Genomic DNA, 13,422 nt, shown 5'->3' with positions numbered 1-13,422 from the left:
TCCTGTAACATTCCATCACAGACAGATTTTCTTTTGGTTTGTTTGTGGCAGCAGGGCAAAATGTATTCTAGAACTGAAAATTTCAACTATTTCTATATATGGACTACCTCAGGAAAAGTGAATGAAGCAATTCAAATTTTCATCGTTTGCAAAGAATACTGTACTCTCCCACACTTCATCTGAGAGCTGGGCTTACATTGATAGGCAGGTACCGTAAATGAAATTTGAAGAGAACTTTGGGGGCATATTTTCTGCTTGGAAAGGATATGACTCTGCTTTGGATGACCACATTCTCTGCAATGAAATATGGCAGCAGATCAAGAGCAAACACTTTTAGTTCTCTCTAGTCTCATTGATAAGAGTAACAATTGTTTCTGGAAACCTCTGGTGATTTTCTCATTGAAACCTCTTATATCAGGATAGTTTGTCTTCATTCAGTCCCAGTTTTTGATCTCTTGTTTGATGGTATGCAAAGACCTGAGGAATAATAGTAACAGTGCTGGTGTTTGATGACTAGTGACACCATCAGTGAACTGTGATAAATCTATTACAAGCAAGAAGTACCATTCCTCTATCAATTTTTCAGTAATCTTTCACACTGTACATTGCATATACAGAATTTTGATTTGCACTAGAGATGTTTCCTGTATCTCACAAAAACCCCCAGATTATCTCAGATAATGCTGAGAAACCTTGCAGCTGAAATTGAGGTACAATTCCTACAATTCAAGAAGTTGGTTTACAACTTCTTGAATAAAATCTTGATAAAAGTTTTTCTGTAAGGAAATACCAGAAGAAAACAAAAAAGCAGAAAAGGTCACACTGTGTTTCTAAATTGCTGTAAAAACATTTTCTTAGACTCAAGTCCCCAGTGAATAGTGTGTGAAAGGCTTTGTGAACAATAGTCAAGCAAATAAGTTATAATCCTAACAAATGTGCCTATCAAGTAGGATCATTTAAAAAATATTGATAGAACCATTGACATTGCTGTTTCCCTTCCTCATTAGACTGCCTCTTTGGTTCTTAGGAGTCAATTGCTTTCCATACAAGGAGTTTGCATGCCTCCTTCCTGCACATTTTTTTGGCTGGCATTAGCGTTTTCTAAACAGCTTATCAAATGCTATTTATCATGGGAATGACTTTGATACCTTTGTGTGAGATCCACAGACCCTCTCTTCTGATGATTAAATCATGGTGCCTATTCCAATACATCACATTCATAATGAATTACTTCATCCATCAATTTTTGCAGAACTATTCTCATATCATGATAATGATATGGACTTTCTGCACCATTCAAAACAGGGTATATAGCAAACAACCCTGCCTTAAATTAAATATGAAAATGAAATTGAAACAGAGAGCAGTCAGCAGATGTGATATCTGTGAATGCACTGCCAGTAACTAACTCACAATAACTAATGCACTAATGCACTAACTCACAATAGTTACATCACTGTGAGAAATGACACACTTTCTTCCACCCACAAAATACTACAGGAATACAGGAAATGACAAAATGAAAAGGTATAACATGCATTAGCACTATATTCTTCCGGTATTTCCCTATTCTGAATCAAATCCTTCTGCATTGATAGTTGTTATTTTGCCACCTTAGATACAGAAAAGAATCATTTAATGGAAAATAAAATGGCAAAATTAGTTTTAGAGAGCTCTGATTTTTCTTGCTCTACAAGTGTTTATGTTTAACAGTTCCAAGATAGAAACAATACAGGGAGGTTTTCACAGAATCATAGAAATGCTGCATTGACACAGATCTTCAGCAATATCTAGGCCTCTCCTCTACTGTGAGAAAGAATATGAGTAGAAATATTTGTCATTTTCCACAATCTCTTGTTGACCCATCCGAATTAAATTATCCTTTATATCAAAACAGTTTTCCTTGCATATTTACCCTAAAATTCTGCTATTACTGATTAATTTTCTATCTTTGGAACCTGCATTTACAGGGCTTGAGTGCCACATGGCCTCCAGTAATTCTGCTTGCTGTTCTCTAATGTTTCTAACCCATTTTAAACTTTATTCCATAGACCTAACCCTGTGCTACTAAAAATTGGACACATAATTCCAGTTGCAAATTTTTTGGCACTTTGCAGAAAATAATAATTATTTCTGGTCTTAAATGCAACAATCCTATTAGTACAGGACAAGAAGACATTTGGATTTGGTTTTTGGGTTTTGTTTTAGTTTGTTGTTGTTGTTTTGTGGTGTTGTTTTTTTTATTTTTCCCCCAAGATCATTATTTGTTTTTTCAGCTTGGATGCAGTTTCATTATTCCTTATAGTTTTCTCAGAATTCTAACCATATTTCCCAGAATACTCTAGTCCACCTTGTCTCAATGCCATTTTCAAATTCCACAAGCGCGGTTCCAATTCCATTATCCAAATTGGTAATCAAAATACAAACACCTGGATAATGGGATAGATGGTCCCCCTTTTCTACAGATTAAGTGGAATATTATAGAAAATCATACCATGGTGTACAATGGAGTTCTATTTTGCTTTAGTATGCTTTGAAAACTGATTTACACTAATATATTCCGTGGTCAGTCTGTCTTGATGGATGCAGCATCCTACAATGAGCACTCTTTGTCCAGAAGCCCTGTAACTGTGCTTCATGCCTAAGGGGTTAAGCTTAATGGCACAACAATGTTGAGTCCAGCACCACAGCATGCATTAAAAACAGTATCTATATTTTAATAGCTGATAGCAACAGACATAATACTTGTCATTGATTTTATAGGTTGAGTTTGCATCATAATATATTGACATTGTACTTTTATATAAGACTTGCTTCAGGGTGTAGGTGCATTCTACACTGAATAACAGGCTAATAAAAACTGTAGCAGAAACGAGTTTTACGACCCTCCATTGACTTGTGTTTTACATTGTATTATCTTATTGCAGACATCTGAATTAAAGGTTAACAAACACTATTTAATGGGTTGTCGGAATGAATGTACAGTACATGAATACATGCCTAGCAATGTCTATCAGTTATCATACTGTACATGCATTGTGAGTTGGATGAAGACAAGACAGTAAATGGGTGATGGCTCCTGACTGGCTCTTTTTAGTAGTATGAAATAGCACATTTTGTTATACTTCCTCCAATTAAGTGCATATCTACCATTAAAGCAATCTGTCATCATTTTAACAATGTCATTAACTTCTACAGTGTCTCACAGATGCTTTGTTCTTCCTTCAAAATTAGCAGCACATACATTTATATAGAAACTTCGAAATGCAAAACAGGGAAAACAAGTTTAAGAAGTCATCATTTATAAATTATATAAATAATAAAAAATGGTTGCAGGGGAAATGTGACTGCTTTAAAAGGAAAAAGTACATAGTACTTAATCTGCAGAAAATGTACAGTAATAAAAATGTACTAACCTATAAAAGTATAAATTATTTTTCTCTCTCTGGTAATTATAAGGAAATATGGTTTACCATACTATAAAAATGTACTACCCTATAAAAATATACTAAATTATTTGTCTATCTATAGTAATTATCAGGAAATATGGTTTACAATAGAACAAAAAGTACTAAGCCTGTAAAAATACACTAAATTACACTTCTAGCTATAGCAATTATTAGAAAATATGGTTTACAACTCATAAAAGTAGCATTTTAAATATAATAAGGTTGTCTACAGAGTTACAGAATCAAAAATGAAATTGATTTTTCCTATATAATTCTCAGAAAACCTAAACTTGCTTGAGATGGTTCCAGTAAACACAGGAAGACCTATTAAATGCCTTGCTCAGCAATCGGTGTTTAAAACAATTGATGGATAAAACATGAACACATTAAAAAAAAACCTATAAATTAATGGATTATTTATTTCCTGAAATTTTCACATTCAAATTGATAGTGAAATGTCAGGTTGATGAAGTATCAGCTCTAGAGGTGGTCTTTATTAGCACAGAACTATATTTTTCTAAATATAGTTAAGCTGTAATCCTTTTAAATTTGATTTCAAATAATATAATCAAGCATCCTATTTAGTTAAAAACTAAATCATAGTAAGTTAATCTATATTAAAATTTTTAGTTCCTTTCAACTGAAATGGGGCAATGATACCAAAGACTTGTAAAAATATATTGCATTTTGTCAAAAATCTGCATAACCTATAGGAAGTATCAAAGAAAAAAATTCAAAAGCATTCAAATCACTTAAGAACCTAAGTTCTAATTTCAGAAATTACTTAGGACTAGATCTTTAAAAGTATGAAGCCTACAAATCCATCATAGCATCATAGGTGTTCTAATGCTTTACAAAAAACCTGTCTTATAGATAAGTGCATAAATTTACTAACTTTCTTGTGCAGTTGCTGCCACTCTCTGCTGTCATTTTAAACAGTAGCATACAGAATCTCAGGTCACTTTTGGTAATTTCCTAAATATTAACCCTTGTTCTAACAGTAGCTAGTCTTTTGACTCAAGAACTACTATGTGTTGTTACCAGCTTCTTTAAGTGCTATCATCAAAGGGACTATTCTTTTTATTTCTCAATACAATTTAATGTTGGAATCATAGAATTTAGGAAACAGGTGTTGTATCACTTCAAGTGATTTTTTGTAGTAGAGGTATTTATTGTTCTCTATAATATGGTCTTCCATAGCCTAAAACATACTCTTCTTGAAAGTTCATAGGAACTCAATATAGCCTAGATAGATAAAAAGCTTATAATCTCTTATATGAGCCTTCTCTTTACATACAATGATGTTCTGATATGATAAGAACATTAATTACAAACTACAAATTTCACAGGACATGGAAAGGAATTTCCATTAAAAAAAACCCATGGGGCATATGTTAGACAGGGTTAGATTTCTCATTTATAATTCAGGGAAGAATAATTGTCTACATTTTATTTTAATACCTTGAGTGAGGCGTTGTTTCCTTCTTCAAAAATGCAGCTGTAGTTATTTCTTACCATTTCATTTCAAGCACTGAAAATGAGAAAATCATCATCTAAAAGGAGGAATTAGAGAAGTTTTTAAATACTGGGGATGTGGAGATCTTCTAGTTCCATGCAGACAGAAGTAATAGATCAGTCCTGGAGATAAGGAGAGTTACCTAGTCAATACTGAAAATCTTGTACCTGTACCATTTCTGATGTGTGCAAGATCCTCTGGAGAGGAGAAAAAGAGTAAGAATCTTTTGCTTTCAGTGTCTCAATTTCTGCATAATAAAATGGATAACCAACTACGTACTCTTCTCCACAGAAGCTAAGAGAAACAGAATGGCCTTGTCATTATCTTGACATAGACCCAGAAAATTCAAGGGGATGTGCCAGTAATTCTACAAGAGCCTATTCCTTGGCTCCTATCCAGCTTGATCCTACAGAAGTTTTGACACCAGTCCAGCGAGACAGAAGGCCTGAGTCAGTTCTCCAGAGAGGCCTGTGCTTTGACATCACTGCGCTATTCAATATACTGATGAGCTGGTGACTTCAAGGGCACATGACAAAGTCTACCACTTTTAGACACACTAGGCTGGAGACCTCAGAGAAACTTATGCTTTCAAATTAACATGGCAAGCTAATGTTTCTGACCCAGTCACTTCATTGTTAGTCACCACTTGCAGCAGTTGAGAAAGTTACAGATAATAAGCTGGAGACTTCAAAGTGGCTTTTCCTCCTTTCAGACCCTGCTTGGTCCTTCTGCCTCAATATCAGTTCAGGGAAGCTGTAAAAGGACTCGCCTTGTTTTACCTTCAAACCTCTATGTTCTCCCACTGTAGCCTCTCCAATGCTAATTCTTTCCCATGTGGTCAGCAAAGCAGGACTGCTGAAAAAGACTGAGCATGAGGAGTTTTTGCCTTCATGTAAGACTGTTAAAATGGATCTGGAAATTGCAGTCTCAAGGAGAAAAGTAGCTGTATTTCACATAGGTATTCAGTATCTAGCTTCCCTCAGAAATTGTCTCAAATGCACTGAGCTATTGACCATAATAACTGAGACAGAGATCGTTTGAATGGTCCTTGCAGGAAGGCAGGGATTTCATATGATGTGACAACTCAATATGTTCATGGCATAAAAGTGCTCCAAATTTCTATTCATGTTTGGCAAAAATTGCACATCCTTGATTTCAAGTATTTTCTTTTTTAATTCCTGTTTGCCGCTTTGAAACAAATTAGATTAGAAAGAAACTGAGAGGGTATACCTTACCTGGTGATGGAGATTGTATGATGGGAAAGGACATGGGAGAAGAAGGAAACAGCTCTGTGTGGAAGATGCTGAGAATGATTCAATGCACGTAGATTTACAAGGTGGCAAGGAGATGGAGTAGCAATAAAAAAGGTGCCAGTCTGTTGGTTAAAGATCTGGGATTTTAGTGAGTCCTGAAAAATCTCTCAGCATCGTGACTGTCTTTCATCCTGCTGCCTATGCAATAGGAAGACAGTATGGCTGCCAGTGAGCAAGGATGCTAACTTTCCCCATTTCCTAACAATCTGAACCCTCAGAGCTGTTGCTTTCCTTTATTGCCTGTTTGACCAAGTTACTTCCTTCTGACTGCATGTATTACTTTCAGGCACCTGCACATCTCATGGGTGTTATGTCCCTGGGTTTGCATTTATATTTTCCTGTAATTTTCACATTACAGGAAGTAAGTACAGTGTAAACTCTGGTGTAATGAGGGTGTGCAGAACAACTTGTCCTCTCCTCCCGCACACCAACTTGGTAATTTAGAATAATGCAGTACCTTGTTTGGTTCTTCAGCTAACAGTTTTCAGAAATAACAGATCTCTTACAATGTGTGTTTATTTTGGAAAGAGTATTTTGTATTATTTCTGTGAGCATTTTGTGTTGTCTCCTTGATGTATGCTTCTAACTTCTAGAAATTTAATTCTAATATAATGTCACCTATCAAGATGTACCAGAAATGGAATTTAAAAGAATAGTAGCTCCATATCCTTGCTTGGTTACTCTTCCTCCGGTACTTGACTGTGAAGGATCAATGGCATTGTCTGAGTAGCATTACTGTAGTAGCTTTTGAAAAAAGGGACCAAAGATCTATCTGCTAATATTAGAATCACTTTTTATCTTTTCTTTTTGGCAGTAACTCACTTGCAACAATGGAAAAAAGTGACCCATTTTCCAGGTCTATGAAGAAAATTACATAATTACAGGAAAATGCATGCAGTATATTTTTTCGTAATTAATTATTAGGCTATTCATTACATGCATATGGCACTATAAACGAATAGGTTTCTGTTCATCTTCCTAGCCATATGACTGAATTCACCTATAATGCATTTACCTGTTGAGGATATGGTGTGACAGTCAGTACTAAATGATATATGATTAACTTCAAATAACTAGACACCAGGTCCTATTGACTGACATGTCAAAAGCATGGCATCTTAAAAAATTATAGACAATGCAAATTGATATATTTCTGTGATTTCACTTACATATCTTTCAGTTGGTGTAATTAAACTGAAGCAGCATCTGAAATATATCAAACAATTATAGATTTAAATTAAATGCTCTGTAAGGATTAAAAAATACTTTTGGAGTTTAGTTTTGTAGCTTTTTTCCAAAATTTTAGTGAGTACAGTGAATCAGATGCATTTTCTATTTTATGAATTTTTATTGGCATCTGCTACTAAATATTTTAAATGTTGGGTTAGAGATGTTAAAGGCTTCCCTTAGAGAGAGGTTTTTCTGGTATATGAGTTAAGCTTCTGTTCATGTAAAAACCTTTCACAGATTATGGATTTGACTGGTTACATGTAGAGAGCAAAAAAGGATTGATGAAGTATAAAGACCCATTATTTTTGTATTTGTTGAAGGTATTAAAAGAGATACCTACAAACTATCTTCCCAGGAGCTTCTGGAGAGGGAGGGGAAGGCATAGCCAGGACCCTGTAAACAAGGCGTGTAAAAAGTTGAGAAGATATAATTTGCTTGAAAATTCTACACAGTTATACTTCCCCAGGCAACTGGTGACAAAGCTATTATAACTAAACCATTCAGCTCCTAAAGTCAAAAAAAAAAACCCCAGAGAACAAATAAGTATTTTAACACAACTTTATTTTTGTTTCCCTAGGGTATAAGTTTAGTTCCGCACCTCTTCCCACACAGCAACTTATTCAAGCTTCTAATTGTTATCCACTTTCAAGTCTAAAACCCACAGTATTGCTATTAGGAGGAATAAGAGCACAATTGTTTTTTTAAAAAAAAAAAATTGAAACAAGGAATATGATGCAAAAAGTCCATACTTAACACAAAATCCTCTAAATCAGAAGTTTACCTGGTGTCTTGTATGTGCAACTGCAAATATTTGTCCTGGTTACACTTTAAGAGAAATTATATAAGCAGTCTTCCATGTACTGTCTGCTTAGCTTATGTTCTTTACTCATGAAGTGATGTGAAATATTTCATTAGTAATAAAACTTCTTCTACCATATGGAGGACTGAAAAAAAAAAAATCTTCTTCTCCCACATTTACTTTTTACACTCTGGGCAATGACACTTTTTTGTTCATTAGCCTAGATCAACAAGCCAGAGTGGCAAAGGCAGATGCAAAAACCGTGGAAGTTGAGAAAAATAATAATTTCAAAATTTGGTACACTTGAATTCTGTTGCCCTAAAGCATCAGCGGTGGTCAAGGGTATTGGATTCAATCCAAGTGAGAAAAAATTAAAACAAAGCAGTGAGAGAATAAAGCAGGTTAGAGATAGTTCTAGTTTGATGAAGGAATTGTTCCAGCTACTACAGGAAATTTATGTACAAGGCCAGGTTAGTTTCTTAGTTAACAAACATTACATTATGTCACTGAGAGGATCAAACAGAGGATACACTTTACTGAAATGAGATCTCACATTATGGGTCATATTGTATCTCAAGAACAATCTCTGCGACTATTCTACTAGGAAAAAGAGAAAAAAAATCACTTCTTCAAAGTTAAAAAAACACACTCAATTTAGCAATTTGGATTCCATGGTATACAAATCATGTTGCAATTTCAGTCTATTAAACTGCTTTATCAACTACAGAGTTTAACTGGCCACAGTAGCCTAATACAGCATAATCCAGAATAATGACATCTTCCTTTTGCTTTTGTCTTCCTTCCACTAGACCATATATGCATTAATTTATTGTTTATACTGGGGGCTGATGTAATGCCCTTCAAAGTTACTAGGTATCTTTCAACTCATTTTAGTGGATTTTTCTTCAAGACATTTGTTCATATTTTCATAGAGTTTCCAGCATACATAAGACAAATATGTTGTTTGCTCTACCTTGCAATCAGGCTTTAAAATTTACTCATTAATCCAGATTTATCTTAATATTAATCGTAGTACTGAACTGTCCTTTCTCTGTCCACAGGAATGACTATGATAAGTAGCAATGTCTCCTCTGAGAAAGAGTTAATTTTAATTAATCAAGATATCCATCTGTCTTTGACAGAAAAAATGGGGATTGTCTCAAGGATCACTTGTTCTAAAACTCCTTCCTAATAGTAATGAAATTATTCTAAGCCTAGGGCAGTAACAGAAAAGTTTAAGTGAGTAGAGATGGAACAGAATGGGTCAAAAATGAGGACTGAAGGTGGGGGTCAAATTTTCATGGTTTTATTTTGTTTTGATATAGACTGAAAAAGAAGAAATGACTATTCAAAATGGCATGGAATTAATGAATAACCACTCCCTTGAACCCATGTGTATGAGTATGTAGCTGACAAAAAAAGCAACATAGGACTTCATTTATGTCAATATGGACTGTAATTTTGCAGGTTTTGTACAAGTGTTAAGAACACAAATCTGAATGCTTATCTGTAAATGTGCAAAAGTCCTTTTTATAAATTAAGAAAAGTATGCTAAATATAAAACGGAAGTTATTATTTTTGAGTTTCTCTTGTGAGTCTCCAAACATTGCAATTAACACTGGCAGTGATAACTATCTTTTTCATTTAAATGCCTTTTCAGAAGGCTGTATGACTCTGTACAGCAATAATTTTTAGTTTGATTCTTGTGTAATTGTGATCTTTTGGAACAACAGCATCTTTACCACACGTAATGCAACATTTTTAAAGCAGAGGAACTAGCTGAAACAATGCTGAGGTAATTCTTCAAGACTACAGTATTAAATCAGCTGCTTTCTCCATTTCCTATGAAGTGATGTCGACTGATCCTTGCTAAACATAATAAAAGGTATTCGGTTACTTCAGAGGTGCTATTCCATTACATGGTAGAGAAACATGAAAAGGAAACCTTTATCGGTCCTTGTTTAAAAGCACCTTCTTAAGCATGTGGTCAATGGAAACATGCCCAGATGTTAGTTTATACAGCAACATTTTGAATGCTCTTTTCAGATGAATGGCACCTAGCCAGCACACCTGCCCCATGAGGAAAATACACAGGCGTAACTCAGCTAATTAAAGAAAGGGTTCGTAAATGGTGTCAAAGAGGGGAAAAGGCCATGTGTATAGCCTAAAGCAGTCAGACTCTATAAGGCTTTCCAAGGACTGATGAAGAGGTCATCAAGCTGCTGTATAAATACACCCTTTCCTTCATGTTATCTACTATGCTACTATCAGTTGGAATATCTCTTCAGTCACAATAAACAGACATTTCTGGCACTGAGTAGTTAGCCCTGGAAAGAGTATTTTAGAGTATTTTTGGAATAGTAATAACAGCCATGGTATTTGCCAAGCAGACAAAGTGTAGGCTACCCTACTCCCAGGAAGGTTGAAAACAAGTTAATGATGATATACTTACTAAAACCCAGCTCCACACCAGATTTAGCCTGAATGTACAAAATGGGCTTGGATAAGAAAATATTGTTGGACACATTCACAGGGAAGGAAACAGAGTCCTATCACTCTTGTCCACAGTCTCCACCATCCTTAGCTGTGGGAGCACCTGGGTCTGCAGTTTTCGTTCTTCCAATCATCCCCTTTTCTCATGTATATGTCAGCAGCCAGCTTGAAGGGGCCAGGATGGTGGAGCATGTGCTGTGAGCAGGAGCAGGCAGGTGGCTGCCAGATCCATCCCTGCATCCCTGCTTGCATTGTTTTCTCCATTTGAATGCTACCTTTCAAGCTGAATGGGATTTTTTTTTTCTTACTCAAAATTTAATTTCAATTTTGGCGATAAATAAATTATTGGGTTTTATTCTTTTTCTTTTCATTTTAGTTCAGTTTCTCTATCCTCTTCTGCACAGTGGCTTCATACCAATAGCTTTCACACATAATTTTTAAACCTCAAAAGATAACAATAAATAATTAGTTCAATTCGCATGTTGCTATACTTTACTGAGGATCAGATTCAAAAACTGAACTGGAGAATGAAAAATGCTGCAGCTGGAGGATATCTATTTTTTTTACAAATTTGTTTTTTACAAAACAATAGGAAAAAAGTTGTTCACAAGATCTCTCAAGCCTTTTCTAGCTGACAGATAACTGACAAAACCAACCCATAGATTTTTTAGAGAGTGTCATAAATTAAAGTTTTCTTGCAAAACGTACCAGTTGGTGAAGTAGTCTCAGTTTAATTTTAAAATATATTTTTTGGTCTACCCAGCTGCTACTAGTTCCCAGCTCTCTTTCAGCTGCATGACAGCATTCCACCTCATCCCAGCAGGTATGATGCTGTGCTGTAAGAGCTGCCATGAAAATTGCTGGTGCCTAGGGGGACAGGTAAATAAATGCTGCTTTTTTAGTATATAACAGTTTTCCCAAGTGGGGAAACAGTATATAACAGTATCCCAGCAAAGTGGGAGACAGTAAACTATAACGCCGAAAAAAATCTCAAAAATATCAAGATTGATATTCTGAATGTCTTCCCCAGTATTGCTGGAAGAATGGAGTCTAATATATCTTTTCCAATTAAGAATTCTTCTACAATACTAAGTAATTAAGTATCATATTCTTCATGTGTAATAAACAGCAACTTTCCAAAGACTGAAAAATTAATAACGATGCACATGCAGTATCTGAAAAGTCTGGAATGCAGTTTCCAAGTATTACATTTCCAGCACAGGAAATTCAATTACCTAAGCTAAAATCAGTAATATTGGTGTAGCCAAGATATTACAAAGAGAGCAAAGTGAAAAGTAAAATATTTAATAAACATGACTGGGAAAAAAAGCTTTAAGGCAGAGAAGAATCAGAAGGATAGTATCCGCAGCTGAAGATTCATTTGCTTTCTACGGCTACATTCAATGAGTCTGGTAGAAGAAATGATCTCTTCTCATAAATTGTGCCTCATTAGATTTGAAGCTCTTCAGCAGCTTTTGGCTGCCTTTGAATCCACACTGTTATGTTGCTCTAAACATACCCTAACAATTCTGTGTTTTGGATCATACATCAAAGAGCTATCAGTATAGCAAACATTTAATTTAGAGTGAATGGTGAGCTTAGAAGTATGAGTAGCAACTGAGGGGGGGAAAAAGAAACAAAGTAAATTTTCAGCTTTAAAGTAAATTGGGAAGTATTTCTAGTGCTTTAATATCTTAAATATTGATGTATCTTTTTATTGTCTTTAAAATATTTTCTGTTTAATAAAAATTTTATTCATGTATTAAAAAGCAAAAATTTGCACTTCCCTTTGCTGGTGTGCTGCACTTGACCAATACTGAGAAGCTATGGTTACTACTGGGTTTTATGTGCTTATGGAGGAAGCCTAGAATATAGGAAAAAAATATAAGTGATCCAACTATGCCAGTTTGAAAAAGAAAGGGAGCTTTCGAGTTCTTGAGAAATTATATGGAGAGAAACTGTAGCTGAAGAGACAGCTTGATGAAGAAGAAGTTAGGATAGAGTGCTTTGGAAGTATGGATGATGCTAAGGTATATGTCTATATGCAAGGCTTCTTCTGAAAAAAATGTTTAATGATATTGTACATCTGGTCACACAAAACTCTCTGAAGTTCTTCCTCTAAAAGAAATTTATGCTATGAATGTAAGATAGGTCTTAAGAACTCTACTAATCAAATCCTGCATCGTATATTCACTTGCAATAGATGGTATGATAAAGATTGAATATTTTTCTTTGTTGTTGATTATTTTTTCACATAGTCAAGAAGTAGATAAGAGAGAAAAACAAATGTGACTGCCAATGTGTAGCAATAAATAATTGCATTCAGCTTAAAAGTACTGAAAGACAAAATAGATAAATATTTTATTGATAATGGAGAAAAAATGTCAGGTCTTTAGAGGATTAATTAAAACTACTTGTAATCAGGGAGGCCTAGACAAAGGGCGAACAGCTTCAGGTCAGTGCTGATAGACCTTAATAAAAAGGTAAAATCTGATAGGTGTTACACATAACTATAATACATAAATCTTATTTACTTCTTGGAAAATATCAAATAATGGTGATCTCATATCTAAAATATCAAAGAGCACAGGTAGGTATTGTTGGTGATATCTGAAGGACTTG

Source organism: Taeniopygia guttata, chromosome 5, assembly GCF_048771995.1.
Source record: "Taeniopygia guttata chromosome 5, bTaeGut7.mat, whole genome shotgun sequence".
Lineage (NCBI taxonomy): Eukaryota > Metazoa > Chordata > Aves > Passeriformes > Estrildidae > Taeniopygia > Taeniopygia guttata.
Note: the sequence above shows the minus strand (reverse complement) of the source record.